The sequence below is a fragment of the Leucopleurus acutus genome (assembly GCF_964270905.1).
Source record: "Leucopleurus acutus genome assembly, chromosome: 4".
Taxonomy (NCBI): Eukaryota; Metazoa; Chordata; class Mammalia; order Artiodactyla; family Delphinidae; genus Leucopleurus; species Leucopleurus acutus.
In genome coordinates this window covers 127,137,841-127,154,055 of record NC_139146.1, presented here as the reverse complement: position 1 = coordinate 127,154,055, position 16,215 = coordinate 127,137,841, and the positions used below count along the sequence as shown (strand labels likewise).

The 16,215-nt window shown below is 39.0% G+C and overlaps 1 protein-coding gene across 1 annotated transcript in view; it reads left to right on the top strand.

Moving 5' to 3' along the window:
• Window positions 1–16,215, top strand: part of FHIP1A (FHF complex subunit HOOK interacting protein 1A) — a 270,219-nt gene that overhangs the window by 79,445 nt on the left and 174,559 nt on the right. The window lies entirely within an intron of this gene.

The following is a 16,215-nucleotide window of genomic DNA, read 5'->3' as shown; positions in this document are numbered from 1 at the left end:
CGGGCTCAGTAGTTGTGGCTCGCGGGCTCTAGAGCGCAGGATCAGTAGTTGTGGCGCATGGGCTTAGTTGCCCCGCGGCATGTGGGATCTTCCCGGACCAGGGCTCGAACCCGTGTCTGCTGCATTGGCAGGCGGATTCTTAACCACTGTGCCACCAGGGAAGCCCCTATTTTCTTTCTTTTTAAACTACATTGGAGTATAGCCGATTAACAATGTTGTGATAGTTTCAGGTGCACAGCAAAGCGACTTGGCCATACATAAACATGTATCTAAACATCCTATTTTCTGTGGTGGCAAATCTCAACCCTGTGAGGGTGTATTTGGGAAGTAATCTAAATGTCTTCAGAGCTACGGAATCTGGGGGGTTCTAATTTTGATCAGGAGCAATAACGTAATGAAACCAGGTTTCTCTTTTTATAATTGTATATGTGTTTGAAGGCTTATACACTGTATTGAAAGTTAATTCTCGAAAGAGGTGACTCTAAGTTTCAAGCAATGGTAGTCTTGTTAAAATAAGTGATTAGACTTGTATTTTACAGAGAAGCATATGCTATTTATTTGTATGTAAATGTTGGTATGCTTTCTTATTAAAATTGATCAATCAGTCTATCTGTCAGTATTGTAGAAAGGATTCCTGTGTTTATCAGGTTGAATAAGATGAGATTTAACTTCCTCGTAAGGTATACCTCTAAGGCACTGTAATTAGCATCTTATTAGAGGTGTGTTTTGCATTGTTTCTCAAAGCCTTGTTAGAGTGCTTGTTAAAAAGCACATTGAAAATACAAATTAGTAGGCCACCATCTAGTGTATCAGAATCTGAATCAGAGTGCTAGGGGGAAGGGTTTGGGAATCTGCGTTTTACAAGTAAATACCACCCAAGATTGACACCCCCAATGCAATAAAAGCATACTTGTACCTAATCTTTGTATTTTTGGTTTTAAAGGTGTTGTAATCACCTTAATTTTTGCTTTGAATAAAACAGTGCCAGTACTTTTAGTATACTATTGTGACACAGGGTTATGTTCTCAAATAGCTTATTATTAGATCAAATTAAGAATGTACCCAATCCAAAAATGGGCAGAAGACCTAAATAGACATTTCTCCAAAGAAGATATACAGAGTGCCAACAAACACATGAAAGAATGCTCAACATCACTAATCATGAGAGAAATGCAAATCAAAACTACAATGAGATATCATCTCACACCAGTCAGAATGGCCATCATCAAAAAATCTAGAAACAATAAATGCTGGAGAGGGTGTGGAGAAAAGGGAACCCTCTTACACTGTTGGTGGGAATGTAAATTGATACAGTCACTGTGGAGAACAGTATGGAGGTTCCTTAAAAAGCTACAAATAGAACTACCATATGACCCAGCAATCCCACTACTGGGCATATACCCTGAGAAAACCATAATTCAAAAAGAGTCATGTACCAAAATGTTCATTGCAGCTCTATTTACAATAGCCCAGAGATGGAAACAACCTAAGTGTCCATCATCGGATGAATGGATAAAGAAGATGTGGCACATATATACAATGGAATATTACTCAGCCATAAAAAGAGACGAAATTGAGCTATTTGTAATGAGGTGGATAGACCTAGAGTCTGTCATACAGAGTGAAGTAAGTCAGAAAGAGAGAGACAAATACCGTATGCTAACACATATATATGGAATTTAAAAAAAAAATGTCATGAAAAACCTAGGGGTGAAACAGGAATAAAGACATAGACTTACTAGAGAATGGACTTGAGGCTATGGGGAGGGGGAAGGGTAAATGGTGACAAAGCGATAAAGAGGCATGGACATATATACACTACCAAACGTAAGGTAGATAGCTAGTGGGAAGCAGCCGCATAGCACAGGGAGATCAGCTCGGTGCTTTGTGACCGCCTGGAGGGGTGGGATGGGGAGGGTGGGAGGGAGGGAGACGCAGGCGGGAGGAGATATGGGAATATATGTATATGTATAACTGATTCATTTTGTTGTGAAGCTGAAACTAACATACCATTGTAAAGCAATTATACTCCAATAAAGATGTTAAAAAAAAAAAAGAATGTAACTGAATAAAGCTATACTTTGAACTTTATGTCTAAATTCAAAATGGATATATTTTTCATTGGATGCAAATAGATAAATCTGTTTTTTAACCTCTAGATGCTGAATACTAAGTTTTTTGAAATATCTTTATGAAATATCTTCTTAATTTGCCAGTAAGTCGTACGTCAGATATCTTATTCAGATGGAGGGTAAAGAGTAACAGGGTAGTGTCGTGGTCCGAACGCGGGTTGGAAAAGAATTTGCAGACACAAGGCAGAATGTAAAGAAGATAGAATTTATTAGAGAGAAGGGTCACTGCCAGAACAGCGGGCTGACTTCCTAGTAGTCTGGGAGAGTCGAGCCCAAACATGTGCTATTGATCAGTTTTTATAGGCAGAAAATAAAAGAACGGTCCAAGGTGAAAATTTCGTTTACTGATTGGTTGAGGCACATATACCTTCCTTCTATAGGGTGGGAGTGGGACAGGGCAGATGCCTTTCCTTATTTGGGACAAGTCCCGTCGCCCAGGTGGGCTCAGGAATTTCGTAACCACCGCAACTTGGTGGGGAGGGCGATTAAGAGTCCGGTAGTGGGTGTGACGTTGAAACTTTTTCAGGCAGAGTCGTCCTTTGTCCTTGAAGCACCATTGTCCTTGGAGCACCAAAGGTAGGTATTAGAGGCCCCTGGAGTCTGTACTATGCTACTCTAGCATCCAGTCAAGCATTTTTCAGTAAACATTGTGATGAAAGCTTTGCTGTGCAATTTATGGTTCAGACAGGTGAAATCCTTTCTTTATAGTGCTCTGAGATTTTATGAAGCTCTTTGAATACCCTACATGAAATGGAGTATTAACATCAAGTACTAGACTTTGATGCCATGTTATTTTCATTATCATGTGCATTCTTTAGTAACCCTTCCTATAAAGTTATTAATTTTACAGAATGTAAGCTTTGTGTATAAAATGTGTTTTTTTAGATATTTTCAATTCTACAGATTATACCTTTACTTTCAAAGACATATATAATATTATAGTATTCTGTGCATGTTACTATTAAGAGATAATATACTTTATGTAAGATAAAAATGTGACTATAGATTTATAAGTTAAGTCTATTACAAGAAAATATTTCATTAAGTTTATACTTAAAAAATTGTGTTAAAATACACAACACAAAATTTACCATTTTAACCATTTTTAAGTGTATAGTTCCAGTATTGTTAAGTATATTCACATTATTGTGCAACCAATTTCCAGAATGTTTTCATCTTGCAAAACTGAAATTCTCTACCTATTAAACAACTCCCCATTCTTCCCTCCCCCAGCGCCTGGCAACCACCATTCTACTTTCTGTCTCTATGAATTTAACTCTTCTAGATACCTCATGGAAGTGGATTCATACAGTGTTTGTCTTCCTGTGACAGGCTTATTTCACTTAGAGTAATGTCCTCAGGGTTCATCCATGTTGTAGAATGTGTTAGGATTTCCTTCCTTTTTAAGGCTGAATAATATTCCATTATACCCACATGCATGCACACACATACATACACATAAATACACATACACACTACATTTTGTGCATCCATTCATTCATTGATGGACATTTGGGTTGCTTTAACCTTTTGGCTATTATGAATAATGCTGCTTGTACATGGGTATATAAATATTTGTTTGAATTCCTGCTTTCAGCTATTTTGGGTATATATCTAGAACTGGAATAGCTGGATCATATGGTAATTCTATTTTTAATTTTTTGAAGAACCACCATAATGTTTTCCACAGCAGCTACACCATTTTGTATTCCTACCAATACTACACAAGCATTCCAGTTTCTCCATATCCTCACCAACACTGTTTTTTGTTTTGTTTTGTTTTTTGATAGTAGCCATCCTGATATCTCATGGTTTTGATTTGCATTTCCATAATGATTAGTAATGTTAAACATCTTTTCATATGCTTGTTAGCATATCTTCTTTGGAAAAATGTTTAGTCAGTGTCCTTTGCCCATGTTCTAATCGGGTCATTTGTCTTTTTGAGTTGTAGGAGTTCTTTACATATTCTGGATATTAACCCTTTATCAGATATATGGTTTACAAATATTTCCTCCCATTCTGTAGGCTGCCCTTTTACTCTGTTAATTATGTCCTTTGATGCACAGAAGTTTTAAATTTTGATGTAGTCCAATTTGTCTGTTTTCACTTTTGTTGTCTCTGCTTTTGGTGTCTTATGCAGGAAATCATTACCAAGTCTAGTATCATGAAGCATTTCCCCTATGTTTTCTTCTAAGAGTTTCATAGTTTTAAGTCTTATTTTAGGTCTTTGATTCATTTTGAGTTACTTTTTGTATATGGTGTAGAGTAAAGGTCCAAATTCATTCCTTTGCATGTGCATATCTGGTTTTCCCAACACTACTTATGGCAGTGAAGTTTGTATTTTTAAAGACAGTTTAGGATAAGGAAAGGACAAACAGACAGTCATAATGTCACTGTTGGATCTATGTAGCAATTCCCATTAAGTCTCTTGCTTCTAATTAAGAATATATTTCAGAAACAAAACAGTATTGCATAGATTTGAAGCTCACCTTAGACTGAGATTTAATAATTGTAGGTAAGCATAGAGCCTGTGTTTAAGTTTTATGTTAGTTATTTGGTGGGCAATGACTTATTAATATTTGGAATTTGATGATGGTAAACTCTGAGTTTTGGTCTTCAGGTAGGGGTGTGTGTGTGTGTGTGTGTGTGTGTGTCTTTCTGTTTGTGTCTGTGTCCTTTTATAGGGCTTGGCCAATGAGAGATCCCCTAATGTCTTAGGAAGCTTTAGTTTCAAGGCCAGAAGCAGAATCGACATTCTTATAATGAAGAATAGCCTGTAATGAATCCTGGGAAAAACCTAAGCCAGCTTGAACCATTCACCTGTCTGGGTAGCGGAAGTTACTTAGATCCTGTTTTTGCCTCTTAGCTCTAAATAGCAGTATATGTGTTGACAGAATGATATTTACACTGACTTTGAAAAGGTCAAAACCCAGATATTGTGCCTTTGGAAGTCAGGTTATTTTGGGGAAGACAGGAGGGTGTTGGGAGTTGGGTGGGGAGAGTACAAAAGCAAATATATGTAACAAAGAGGAAAGCCTGGGCAAGGATACTTAGAAGGTAGAGGGAGAGCTTAGCTGGATGTAGGAGTAAAATGGATAACGAAAGGATCTAACACTTAGGTGTATTTCTTTGGAGGAAATGACAGCGGATACTAGAGGTAGCACAGTAAGAACCACAAGTGGAAAATGGGTTTGAAAAGAGGTGAAGACAATATGATGTAATATGTGCATGACAGTCCTGAGGAGATGCTGTCAGTGGAATTCATCGTTACGGATTTTGGATGTGTTCTCAGAACAGTGAGACAAATAGCAGGTAGACAGAGGCAATTACAGATATTCTGAGCTGTTGAGAGAATTCTGTATTTGAATGTAGTGTTTCAGGGCTAAGGGCTGTCTATATGAGAAAAGAGGAGCAGTTAGAGTAGCCTTGGAATGCTGTTCTTTCTAATGTAATACCAGAATGTCTGAGTCATGCAGAATTGAGGTGGTGAGTGAGGAATGTTTCTCCGTGGCTTCCCTGGCTTTGTGTGGGACCAGTGGGAAACCATTTTCAAAAGTTGTTTTGAGTTAAAATTTAGCCTCAAGACTGTTTTGGGATGTTCTGAGTAAATAACACAAAAAAGAGACTTAAAAACGACTTCTCACAGTCAAATAATCAAACCAGCTGCCTAATGCTGTCATTCTGAAATTTGTTCATTCTGCACATACCTTTTCATAATTTTACGGATTTTAAAATCATGACCTGTCTCTACCTTGTTTTGTGAATTTAGTCTTTTTATTTATTCAGTCATTTTGGTCTCTTCTCATGTTCCCTGACCCTTATAATTTCACTCTAGCTTAGTCTGGGTCTTTTCCAGCTTTCTATGACTCTTCCAATTGACCAGAAGGGCTTAGAATACATGTATGAAATTTATATTTTGTCATGTTTTTCTATTTCACTTTCAGCCTCATTCCTGAAATACCCTGCCTTTTCTTTAAGGGTACAGGCTGCATTGAGTTGATGTACTCAGAGAAGAGTCTCTAATGACTGGTCCAGACCAGAGGTTTGCAAAGTGTGGTCCCCAGGTGAGCAGCAGCAGCCTCACCTGGACACTTGTTAGAAATGTGAATTCTTGGGCTGAATCAGAAACGCTGAGAGTAGAGCTCAAAAATTTGTATTAAACAAGCTCTCTGGATGATTCTGATGCGTTTTAGAGTTTGAGAACTGCTCTAGATGCTCTCGTTAGCTGTGTGCTGTTGTCCAAGCCATTCATTTTCTTTAGCCCTTGGTCTCCTGCTCAGGCAGATCAGGGCTTCCCAAATGTTGGTGTGCACGTGAATTGTCTGGTAAGCTTGTTTAAAAATTGTCAGAAAGTGGTACATTTTTCCTAACCTCGTACCCTGAGATTCTGACTCAGTGGTCTTGGATGACTCAGTTATCTGCTTTTCAGCAAGATTTCCAGAATAGTTCCCATATCTACGATCTGGACCAATGACTATCTCTGTTTCCTCCAAGCCCCAAAGTGATGTGATTTAAAGTGGCTTTTTTGTGTTCAGTAACTGAAGGCTTCGGGGCCAGAACTTTATTTTCAAAATGCAGTTTGCATTATTTTTCAGTGAAGCCATTATGTTCTGCTTTCTTTCCTCGAAAACTGTGATTCTCTCTTGGCTACTCAGATTACTGTAGGAGATTTTTCGCAGGCTTATCCTCATTGGTAAGGCAGTCCGCTCACTAAAAGAGCTCTCTGCGTCTTATAAACTTGGAGATTTCACTATGTGGTTCTTCTAGGTAATTTATAAAAAAAAAATTAGTAAACTGTAAATGCTGGTTCTTAGGGAATACTATTTTTTATTGAGATCTTTTTGTCCCTACCCTTGATTTCCAATCTCTAAGCTGATTCCCTGTGCACTGTGGTATGTCGCCCTTATCTCAATGTCATTCATGTTTTTGTTTCTTTAGTTTTTACGGTACAGCTTTATTAGAATTATTTTTTGTGAGTCTTCCTCTTGTCTCTGTGACTGCTCCTTCCCAGTCTGTTTCCCTCTGTCTATCCTTTGAATGTCGGTGTTCCCTAGGGACTGCCCGAGTTCTTTTCTCCACATCTCACTAGGTGCTGTCCCCTTGGGGCCTGCTTCTTCGTGTCTGCCAGGTCCTTGCTCAGATGTCTCCTTAGCACCACCCTTTATAAAGTAGCATCTGACACTCACAACTCTCCTCGGAGCTGTAGCCCCATGTCATCGGCTGCCTCCTGGATGTCCTGCAGGCAGATTAGGTTAACATTATCCGAGCTTGAACTCATCATTCTTCTCCCCTGGAATCTGCACTTCCTCTCGTGTTCTCCATCTTGGCGAATGGCATCACCATCACCCTTTACATGACTAATACTTATCCAGCATCTTCTACATGCCAGGTCCTGTTCTGAGAACTTCCATGTAACTCCTCACAAAATCCTTTGAGATAGACTTTACTGTTATTCCCACTATACGGATGCAGAAACTGAAGCAAATGGAGTTGAAGTAACTTTCCCAAGGTCACAAAACCATTATCTGGTAGAGATGGAATCCCAGAGCGAGGAATCTTTTTTTTTTTTTTTTTTTTTTGCGGTACACGGGCCTCTCACTGTTGTGGCCTCTCCCGTTGCGGAGCACAGGCTCCGGACACGCAGGCTCAGCGGCCATGGCTCACGGGCCCAGCCGCTCCGCGGCATGTGGGATCCTCCCGGACCGGGGCACGAACCCGTGTCCCCTGCATCGGCAGGCGGACTCTCAACCACTGCACCACCAGGGAAGCCGCAGAGCGAGGAATCTTAATCATTATGCTCTGCTGCCTTCCTTTCTCAGTAGCCCAAGCTAGACATCTAGGATTACCCTTCCCCTTTACCTGGATGTCTGCTCAGTCCTCTCCAGTCCACCTACTTAGTCTCTCTTCAAAGCACACTTCCATTTCTCTGCATTCCATCGTAGGTATTCTCGACCGGACCTCCTTCATTGGTTGCCCCCGCTGTTATAACGGTGTCCTCTTTCCATCCATTTCTTTATATTACTGCCAGAGTGTTATTCTTCCTAGCAGTAAATCTCATCATGACACTTGCCTGCATCTGCCAGACTCACCCTCCTCGACCGGTCCTCCAGTGTTGGGCAAACCCCCTATTATCTACTTCATTGTTGAGCAAGCCCCACCAATTTGGAGGAACAGGACAATTCCACCATTTGAAGAATCTCGCCACAAGGAAGAGAGCTGGGAAGAGTCTCTGCCTCTTTTGGTCCTTAGTTTCTATTTATTTTAATAAAAGAACAATACAAAAAAGTCCAGAGTCTAGTCTGGCCAGAGAGGGAGGACTTCTGTAATTTTGGAGCCCCTAAGAAGAGTGCTCTCCCACTCCAGTTCTGTGCTCCAGCCATAGTAAACGACTTGCACTCCCTGTAATATGTCACGTTCTCTGTACTTCCTCTGGGCCTTTGCATACGCTCTTCCCTCTTCCTGGGGTACTCTTCCCTCACTGCCCCGTTTGCCTGGCTAACACCTTCATCTCCATGTTCAGGACTCAGCTTAGATTTCATTTCACCTGGAAAGGCTTGTCTGATCCATTTGCCTTCCAACCAACAGGTTGGGTTAAATGCTTCTTCTTATATGATGTCATAGCGTGCCATTCTTTCCCTACCGTATGACTCACCAAACTTTGTTTTAATTGTCTGTTTCGGTTGCTTCTTTTTGAGTGGTAACTAGAAGCTGCTACACAGCTTAGGATGATTTCCTCTGGTCACAGACAGTTTTAGTAAGTAATTTGCAGAACAGTATGTCAGCACTTAAAGAAATGTATATATATAAAATGTGGATTTGAAAGGAGTCTTACCGCTTTTTGTTTCTAGCCACTTTACATAAAATTAGCAACTTTTTTGGGTGTTTTAGGAGATTTAATTACAAGCATCTAAAAAACCTAAATAATTACTTTCATGAATCATTATTGAAATACATTTTCAAGGTATTTGCACTTGTTGATTTAAGAGTATACCTTCTTAAAGGCTCATTGAGATGTACCCTAGAATCTGCTGGTGCGAGTGTAAATTGCTGGAACATTGGCAATGATATTAAGAAATCTAAAATCTAAGTTTTATAAATTAGATTATTTTTAGAATTTAATGACTGGGGAAAATGCTCAGGATGTAAAATTAAATGGAAGGAGACGGAATCAAGATTTACTTTCAAGTCATTAAATTCTTAAAAAAAATCCAATTTTAATAGTTGTCCTTCATTCCATTATAGGGATGTCCCGTTATGTATTTAATCCTTCTCTTATTATTGAACACTTTGCTTGTACCCGTTTTTCACGCTTAGAAATAATCTTCAATGAAAGACTCAGTACATTTTTACATAACTTTGTTTAGATTTCTGTTTTTATTTTATTTTACTTCTATTTATTTATTTTCTGGCCATGCCACGTAGCATGTGGGATCTTAGTTCCCCTACCAGGGATCGAACCCACGCCGCCTGTAATGGAAGTGCGGATTCTTAACCACTGGACCACCAGGGAAGTCCCTAGATTTCTGGGTTTTTATGATAGATTTATAAAAGAATGAGCGAAAGACATTAAAAATATAGATCTCTTATTTGTTGAAACCTTTTGCCAAGTGTGTGTATAAACACACATATATTATGCTTCCGACTTAGTAAGATTTATGAAATTATTAGAAAGTATAGAAAATAGACTAGGAAGAAATATATTAAAGCTTTAAAAATAGTTTATCTCGTGGTGGTGCTTTGAGTGATTTTTACTATCTTTATATTTTCTCTCTCTATATATATTGTTGGTTATATATTGCAATGGCTCTATATACCGCAATGGCTATATATTGTTTTTATGATTTGAAAATAAATTAATTCAAAAATAAAGAATATGCCTTCTGGGAATTCCCCTGTGGTCCAGTGGTCAGGATTCCACGCTTTCACTGCTGATGGCACGGATTCGATCCCTGGTCGGGGAACTAAGATCCTGAAAACTGTGCAGTGCGGCCAAAAAAAAAAAAGAATATGGTAAGCTTCTGCTTTGCTAGTTACAGTGTCAGCATCAAAGGAGAATTAAAAAAAAATTTTTTTTGGCCACACCACTCAGCTTGTTGGATGTTAGTTCCCCGCCAGGGATTGAACCCATGCCCCCTGCAGTGAAAGCACCAAGTTCTAACCATTGGACTGCCAGGGAGCTCCCAAAGGAGACTTTTTTTTTTTTTTTTTTTTTGCGGTACGCGGGACTCTCACTGTTGTGGCCTCTCCTCTCCGGTTGCGGAGCACAGGCTCTGGACGCGCAGGCTCAGCGGCCGTGGCTCACGGGCCCGGCTGCTCCACGGCATGTGGGACCTACCCGGACCGGGGCATGAACCCGTGTCCCCTGCATCGGCAGGCGGACTCTCAACCACTGCGCCACCAGGGAAGCCCCCAAAGGAGACATTTTAATGTTGATGTTTTATCAAAGACGAATAAGCACATGGCAGATATATCCTATGAGGTTAGACATGTTTTACTGCATTTGTTCAGAGATATTTTCTCCATTTTTCCTAGTAATTTAGACCTTGCCTAATGGAATCTAGTGAATTGAAATATATAAGGTTCTGGGTCTTTTTTTTCTTCTCAGTTGTATTTGTTGTAACTGTTAAAAACAAGAGTACCACATAGCTTAAATTCTCACATTCAGTAGCTGGATTGTAGTATAACCTTTAGATAGTCCTAGGGTCATTTTTAGCATGTCATCATTTCCAGGGTAATCCTGTTAATATATGAGGACATATTTGTTTCTAGAGGCAAAAGCTGAGAGGATTGTGGCACATGGGGGTTAATGTAACTGACCCTTAAGCAAGATAAGGTGTTCCAGTGACCTACTTCATATTCATAGACTCTGTAGCCTGGGATAGATTAATTTTAGAGATGCATTCCAGAATGTTAGATGAAGAGAGAGAGTATGAAAAAACATGTTAAACAGAAACCAAAGTAGTGTCAGTTAAAAAACACCAACAAAAACAAACTCCTAAATCAATGCTATGTAGTTGGGGATCTGAAGACCAAGGGATGGAAATGCAAGGTTTGGTCTGTGTTTAGAGCGGAAAGGGCAGATTTGCGGGAGCATTTTGAGCAGTTTTCCCCAGGCTATTGTGAATTCGCTTACTTTTCTAATGTAAAAACGTACGTGGGGCTTCCCTGGTGGCGCAGCGGTTGAGAGTCCGCCTGCCGATGCAGGAGACACGGGTTCGTGCCCTGGTCCGGGAGGATCCCACATGCCGCGGAGCGGCTGGGCCCGTGAGCCATGGCCGCTGAGCCTGCGCGTCCGGAGCCTGTGCTCCACGACGGGAGAGGCCACAACAGTGAGAGGCCCGCATACCGCAAAAAAAAAAAAAAAAAAAATGTGGACTGCCGCAAGATTTTGCCTCTAATTCTGTTCTTTCTCCTTTGAGAAAATAATATTGATAGAAAGTTACCAAGACCCAAATCATAGTTTAAGTAAATCTGTATTTTGTTGAATATAATAGTATATGTATACTGTCTATATCTACTTGGAAAGTGGTAGTCTGAGGTAGAGCTTGGCAACCAATGACCAAATCTGGCCTGCTGCATTTTTTTATGATCTACCAGCTAAGAATAGTTTATATATTTTTAAATGGTTGAAAAAAGACAAAGAAGAATATGTATATGTATTCTTCGAAGCCGAAAACATTTACTGTCTGGCCCTTTACAGAAAAAGTTTGCTAATCCTTGGTCTAAAGCAGTGGTTTCAATGTCTCAAGACATTTTTGATTGTCACAACCTGGGGGCGGGAGGGGGTGGAGGGGGTTGGAGGTGCTACTGGCAATCAGTAGGTAGAGGCCAGAGATGCTGCTAAAACATCCTCAGATGCACAGAATGGCCTCTCAAGACAAAGATTTAACTGATCCAAGATGTTGCCAAAGACTCTTTCCTTCCCAAACTTTAGTTGGGCGCCTCCAAACCTTCTTGTTTAGGCCTCACTCAGCCTTGGCCCCCCATCCTGTCTTTGGCCTGCCTAGCCCAGTTTTAGCAAGAATTCTGCTGAGTCAGTTTAGTGAGCCCCAGCACCGCTAGCTTTCCATACCAGCTCACCCTTGTTATCTGATCAAATTCCTTATCCCCCACCCTTGATGTCTGATCACCCTGGCCTGTGTTCAGCAAGACTCCTGTTAGGTCAGTTTGGTAAGAATCCCCCTACCCTTGATGTCTTGTCTTAGTAATTTTCCATCTCTTGACCCCCTCACTCTGATTGTTAGTATAAGTTCCCAGCTGTCTTTGCAGTGTTTAGAGTTGAACCTGATCGCTCTCCCCTATTGCAACAGTCGACAGCCATTGCGATAATCCTGAATAAATTCTTCCTTACTGGTTTAGCGAGTGTCAGAATATTTTTTCTTTAACAATATCAGTAGTGTAGAGGTTGAGAAACCCTGAGCTAAAATAGTATTTGGTAACATTTGGTACGTGTATGAATTCAGGGACCACCTCTGCAAATGACTCTGCAGCAGTCCCCTTCCCTTGTGTTTGGTACTGGCTCTGTTCCCTGGGTATCCTTAAGAGTGAAATAAGATTGACTCTGTATAGGGGGATTTCATTATCAACCTCCCTTCCTCCCTAATATTTTTTAAATTGAATTATAATTGACATGCAATGTTAGTTTCAGGTGTACAACATAGTGGTTTGATATTTTTATATATTATGGAATGGTCACCAGGATAAGTCTAGTTACCATCTGTCACATACAGAGTTATTACAATATTATTGACTATATTCCCTGTGCTGTACCTTACATTCCTGTGACTCCCCAATGTTTTTCTATCTGTTAGAATCTTCATTAAAATATGAAACCTTGCAATCTTCAAAGTAAGAAGCTAAAAGGCAAATGTATGAATTTGTTAAAATAGTTCAGGCCACACTGTAACTGCTCTCCAAGCCATAGCTATTAATAATAGTGTTTATTTTTCTTGGAGTTAATGACCTAATCTAGCCAAATATATTTTTAGGGAATTCAAGGAAATATGTTCAGACATTTCCAGAAAGAAAAGTGTAATTCTTTGAAATACCTTAAATCACAGAAGGATAAATGAAATAGCCGGCAGTGTTAAATTATATATTTTTCAAATACGTTACCCACCATAGCCACACTAGCATATCCCTTTATGTTTAAGGTATTTTTAGCTGACAAAAGTTGCCGAGGCACTGAAAAGGACTGCTGTTGCCCGGGTACCTATCAGGGATGTTGGATAAATGGCACTTGGTTAAATACGTTTCACTGTGAAAATAATTTGCTGAGGAGCATGAGGACGAAGCTCCCTATGGGGTTTGGTTTTGGAGAGGACAGCAGAATACATGGAGTTTGAATTTTGGTGATACTAGCAGTACTAAAGGCAATACAAACACCCAAATTTAGGTTAGTTGGCAGAATAATTTGGCCATTTATTTGGCCTATAAATAAGGGGCAGTTTTCCTTCATTTTGTTCAATAGATATGAGTTCGGGAGATTAGACATTTTTATAAGTATAGTTATGCTATTTAGATGCACAGAAACATTTCCAAATGAAATTTGCTTTACTAAAATGTCAAAGGAAATTTCTAAAGCCTTATCTTCCTATTTTATTGGCACTAACCTAAATTTTTTATATGTGCGTTTCTGATCAAGTCACCTGTGTTAATGTGTGTGTACACATATATAAAAGAATGTAATTATGGCATAGAAAACACATTGAGGAAAGAGATTATGGATTTCTTTTTCCAAATAAAAGTATAGCTCCTTTGTCTGAAAATAGTTTTCTTTAGGCATACCAGAAAATCTGAGCAGCATTCTGCCAGTAGCTTTTTTAAGGGATGAAACAGATGCTCCATTGATCCCTGATATGGTTATTTATGTGGCTGGTTTTCTACATGAAGGGAAAAAAGTTTGATTAATTACCATTAACTGTGACATATCCTGGGGGTAATGAATTTTGTTTGTGTGTGTCTATTTTCTCCCCTTTTCGAATAAATTGGTGGCTGTGTAATAGGTTCCGGTAAAGCAGTCTGCCAGAACACTTAGTGGAAAATAAATGCAGCCTCTACAGAAACATAGGATGGCAGTGTTGTCATGTACTTAGGTGGTGCCTGAGAGATGTGGTGTCCTGCCACTGTCTGCAGGATCTGCATCTTCAAGTCATTTTCTTGGGAGCGTGTGTTGGTCCTGGTGGTTGTCTGTGCATCCTGGAGGTGGCTACTTAGACTTGGAGCTACAGTCTGTTGCCATGAATACCAGTGGGAATTTGAAGCCCATCCAAGATTAAACCTGTGGCTTTGATTTCAGTAACTCCCACTCTTGACTCTTGTCGCTCAGGGTATCATTGCTGTGATTCATTAAATTAGTGCTTCCTAGTTTGGAGTAACGATGTAATTTGATGTGCTTCTGCACATTTTTTTCTTATTTGATTTCTTCAGTACTATACAGTAGGTAGGCAGGTGTCAGTTATGATAAAGTAAGTTTTAGTGACTTGTCCAAGGCCACTAAATAGTATGTGACAACCTGAAGCTCAAACCCAGGCCTTCTGTACCACATGCTTTTTTATACATTGTTGGATTTGATTTCCTAATATTTTGTTTAGGATTTTTGTGTCTATGTTCATGAGAGATATTGGGCTATAGCTTTCCTTTCTTACAATGTCTTTGTCTGGTTTTAATATTAGGGTAATGCTGGCCTCATAGAACAAGTTAGGAAATATTCTCTCTGCTTCTGTCTTCTGGAAGAGAGTATAGAGAGTTGGTATAATTTCCTCCTTAAATGTTTGGTAGAATCTACCAGTGAACCCATCTGGGCCTGGTGTTTGTGTTTTGGAAGGTACTTAATTATTGATTCAATTTCTTTAATGGATATAGGCCATTGATCTATTTTTCCTTGTATGAGTTTTGGTAGATTGTGTCTTTCAAGATATTGGTCCCTTTTACCTAGGTTATCAAATCTGTGGGCCTAGGGTTCTCCGTAATATTCCTTTATTATCCTTTTAATGTCCATGGGATCAGTAGTGATGACCGCTTTTTCATTTCTGATATTAATAATTTGTGTCTTCTGTCTTTTTTTCTTAATCTGGCTAAGAGTTCCTCAATTTTAGAGATATTTTCAAAGACAGCTTTTGGTTTCATTGATTTTGTCTATTGATTTTTTGTTTTCAATTTCATTGATTTTTACTCTAATTTTTATTATTTTTTTCCTTCTACTTACTTTGGATTTAAGTTGCTCTTCTTTTTCTAGTTTCCTAAGGTGCAAGCTTGTATTACTGATTTTAGATCTTTCTTCTTTTCTAATATGTGCATTCAATGCTGTAAATTTTTCTCTAAGCACTGCTTTCTCTGCATCTCACAAATTTTGTTAAGTTCTATTTTTATTTTCATTTAGTATTTTAAGTTTTCTCTTGAGATTTCTTCTTTGACTCATGTGTTACTTAGAAGTGTTTAATCTATCATATTCTTTTTTGTTCATAAGCACTGTTGTACAGTTTTCAAGGTACTAGTAGAGAGGATTGTGCCCACTGATAAAAACTGTATACATTGGGCTTCTAATGGTGAAGGAAGGTGGAAGGGGAGAAAGGAAGGAAGCACTGACTATTGAGTTATTCTTTCATTTTCATTCTTTGGTTAACTTTGCTTATTTTCAAAATGGATTTGAAACTGACAATAAAACATACACACACACACACACACACACACACACACACATATATGTATATATATATATATATTTGAACCATTATTACAAGGATAAAAATATATGATAAAATGAAGGAAACAGTTGCACCAGAGACTAGTCCTCTCAAGTATTAGTAATTTTCCCTGGTCTAAGAAAGGGACTGGACAGTAGATAACTTTAAATTAAGGTTTTTTACAAGTGCCATAATTTCAAATCATTGATTGAAAACTGAGCTGATAATTCTGTAATGAAAGGTAAAGAATTTATCTTAAATATTAGTACCTGAATGGTGGGTCACCTCATCACTGCACAGGTGGATGGCAGTTATATTTGTAGGCAGGTTGTTTATTTTCCATACAGATTGGTAACGTGACACATACTTTTATTTTCCTGTTATTTATATTCCATCTT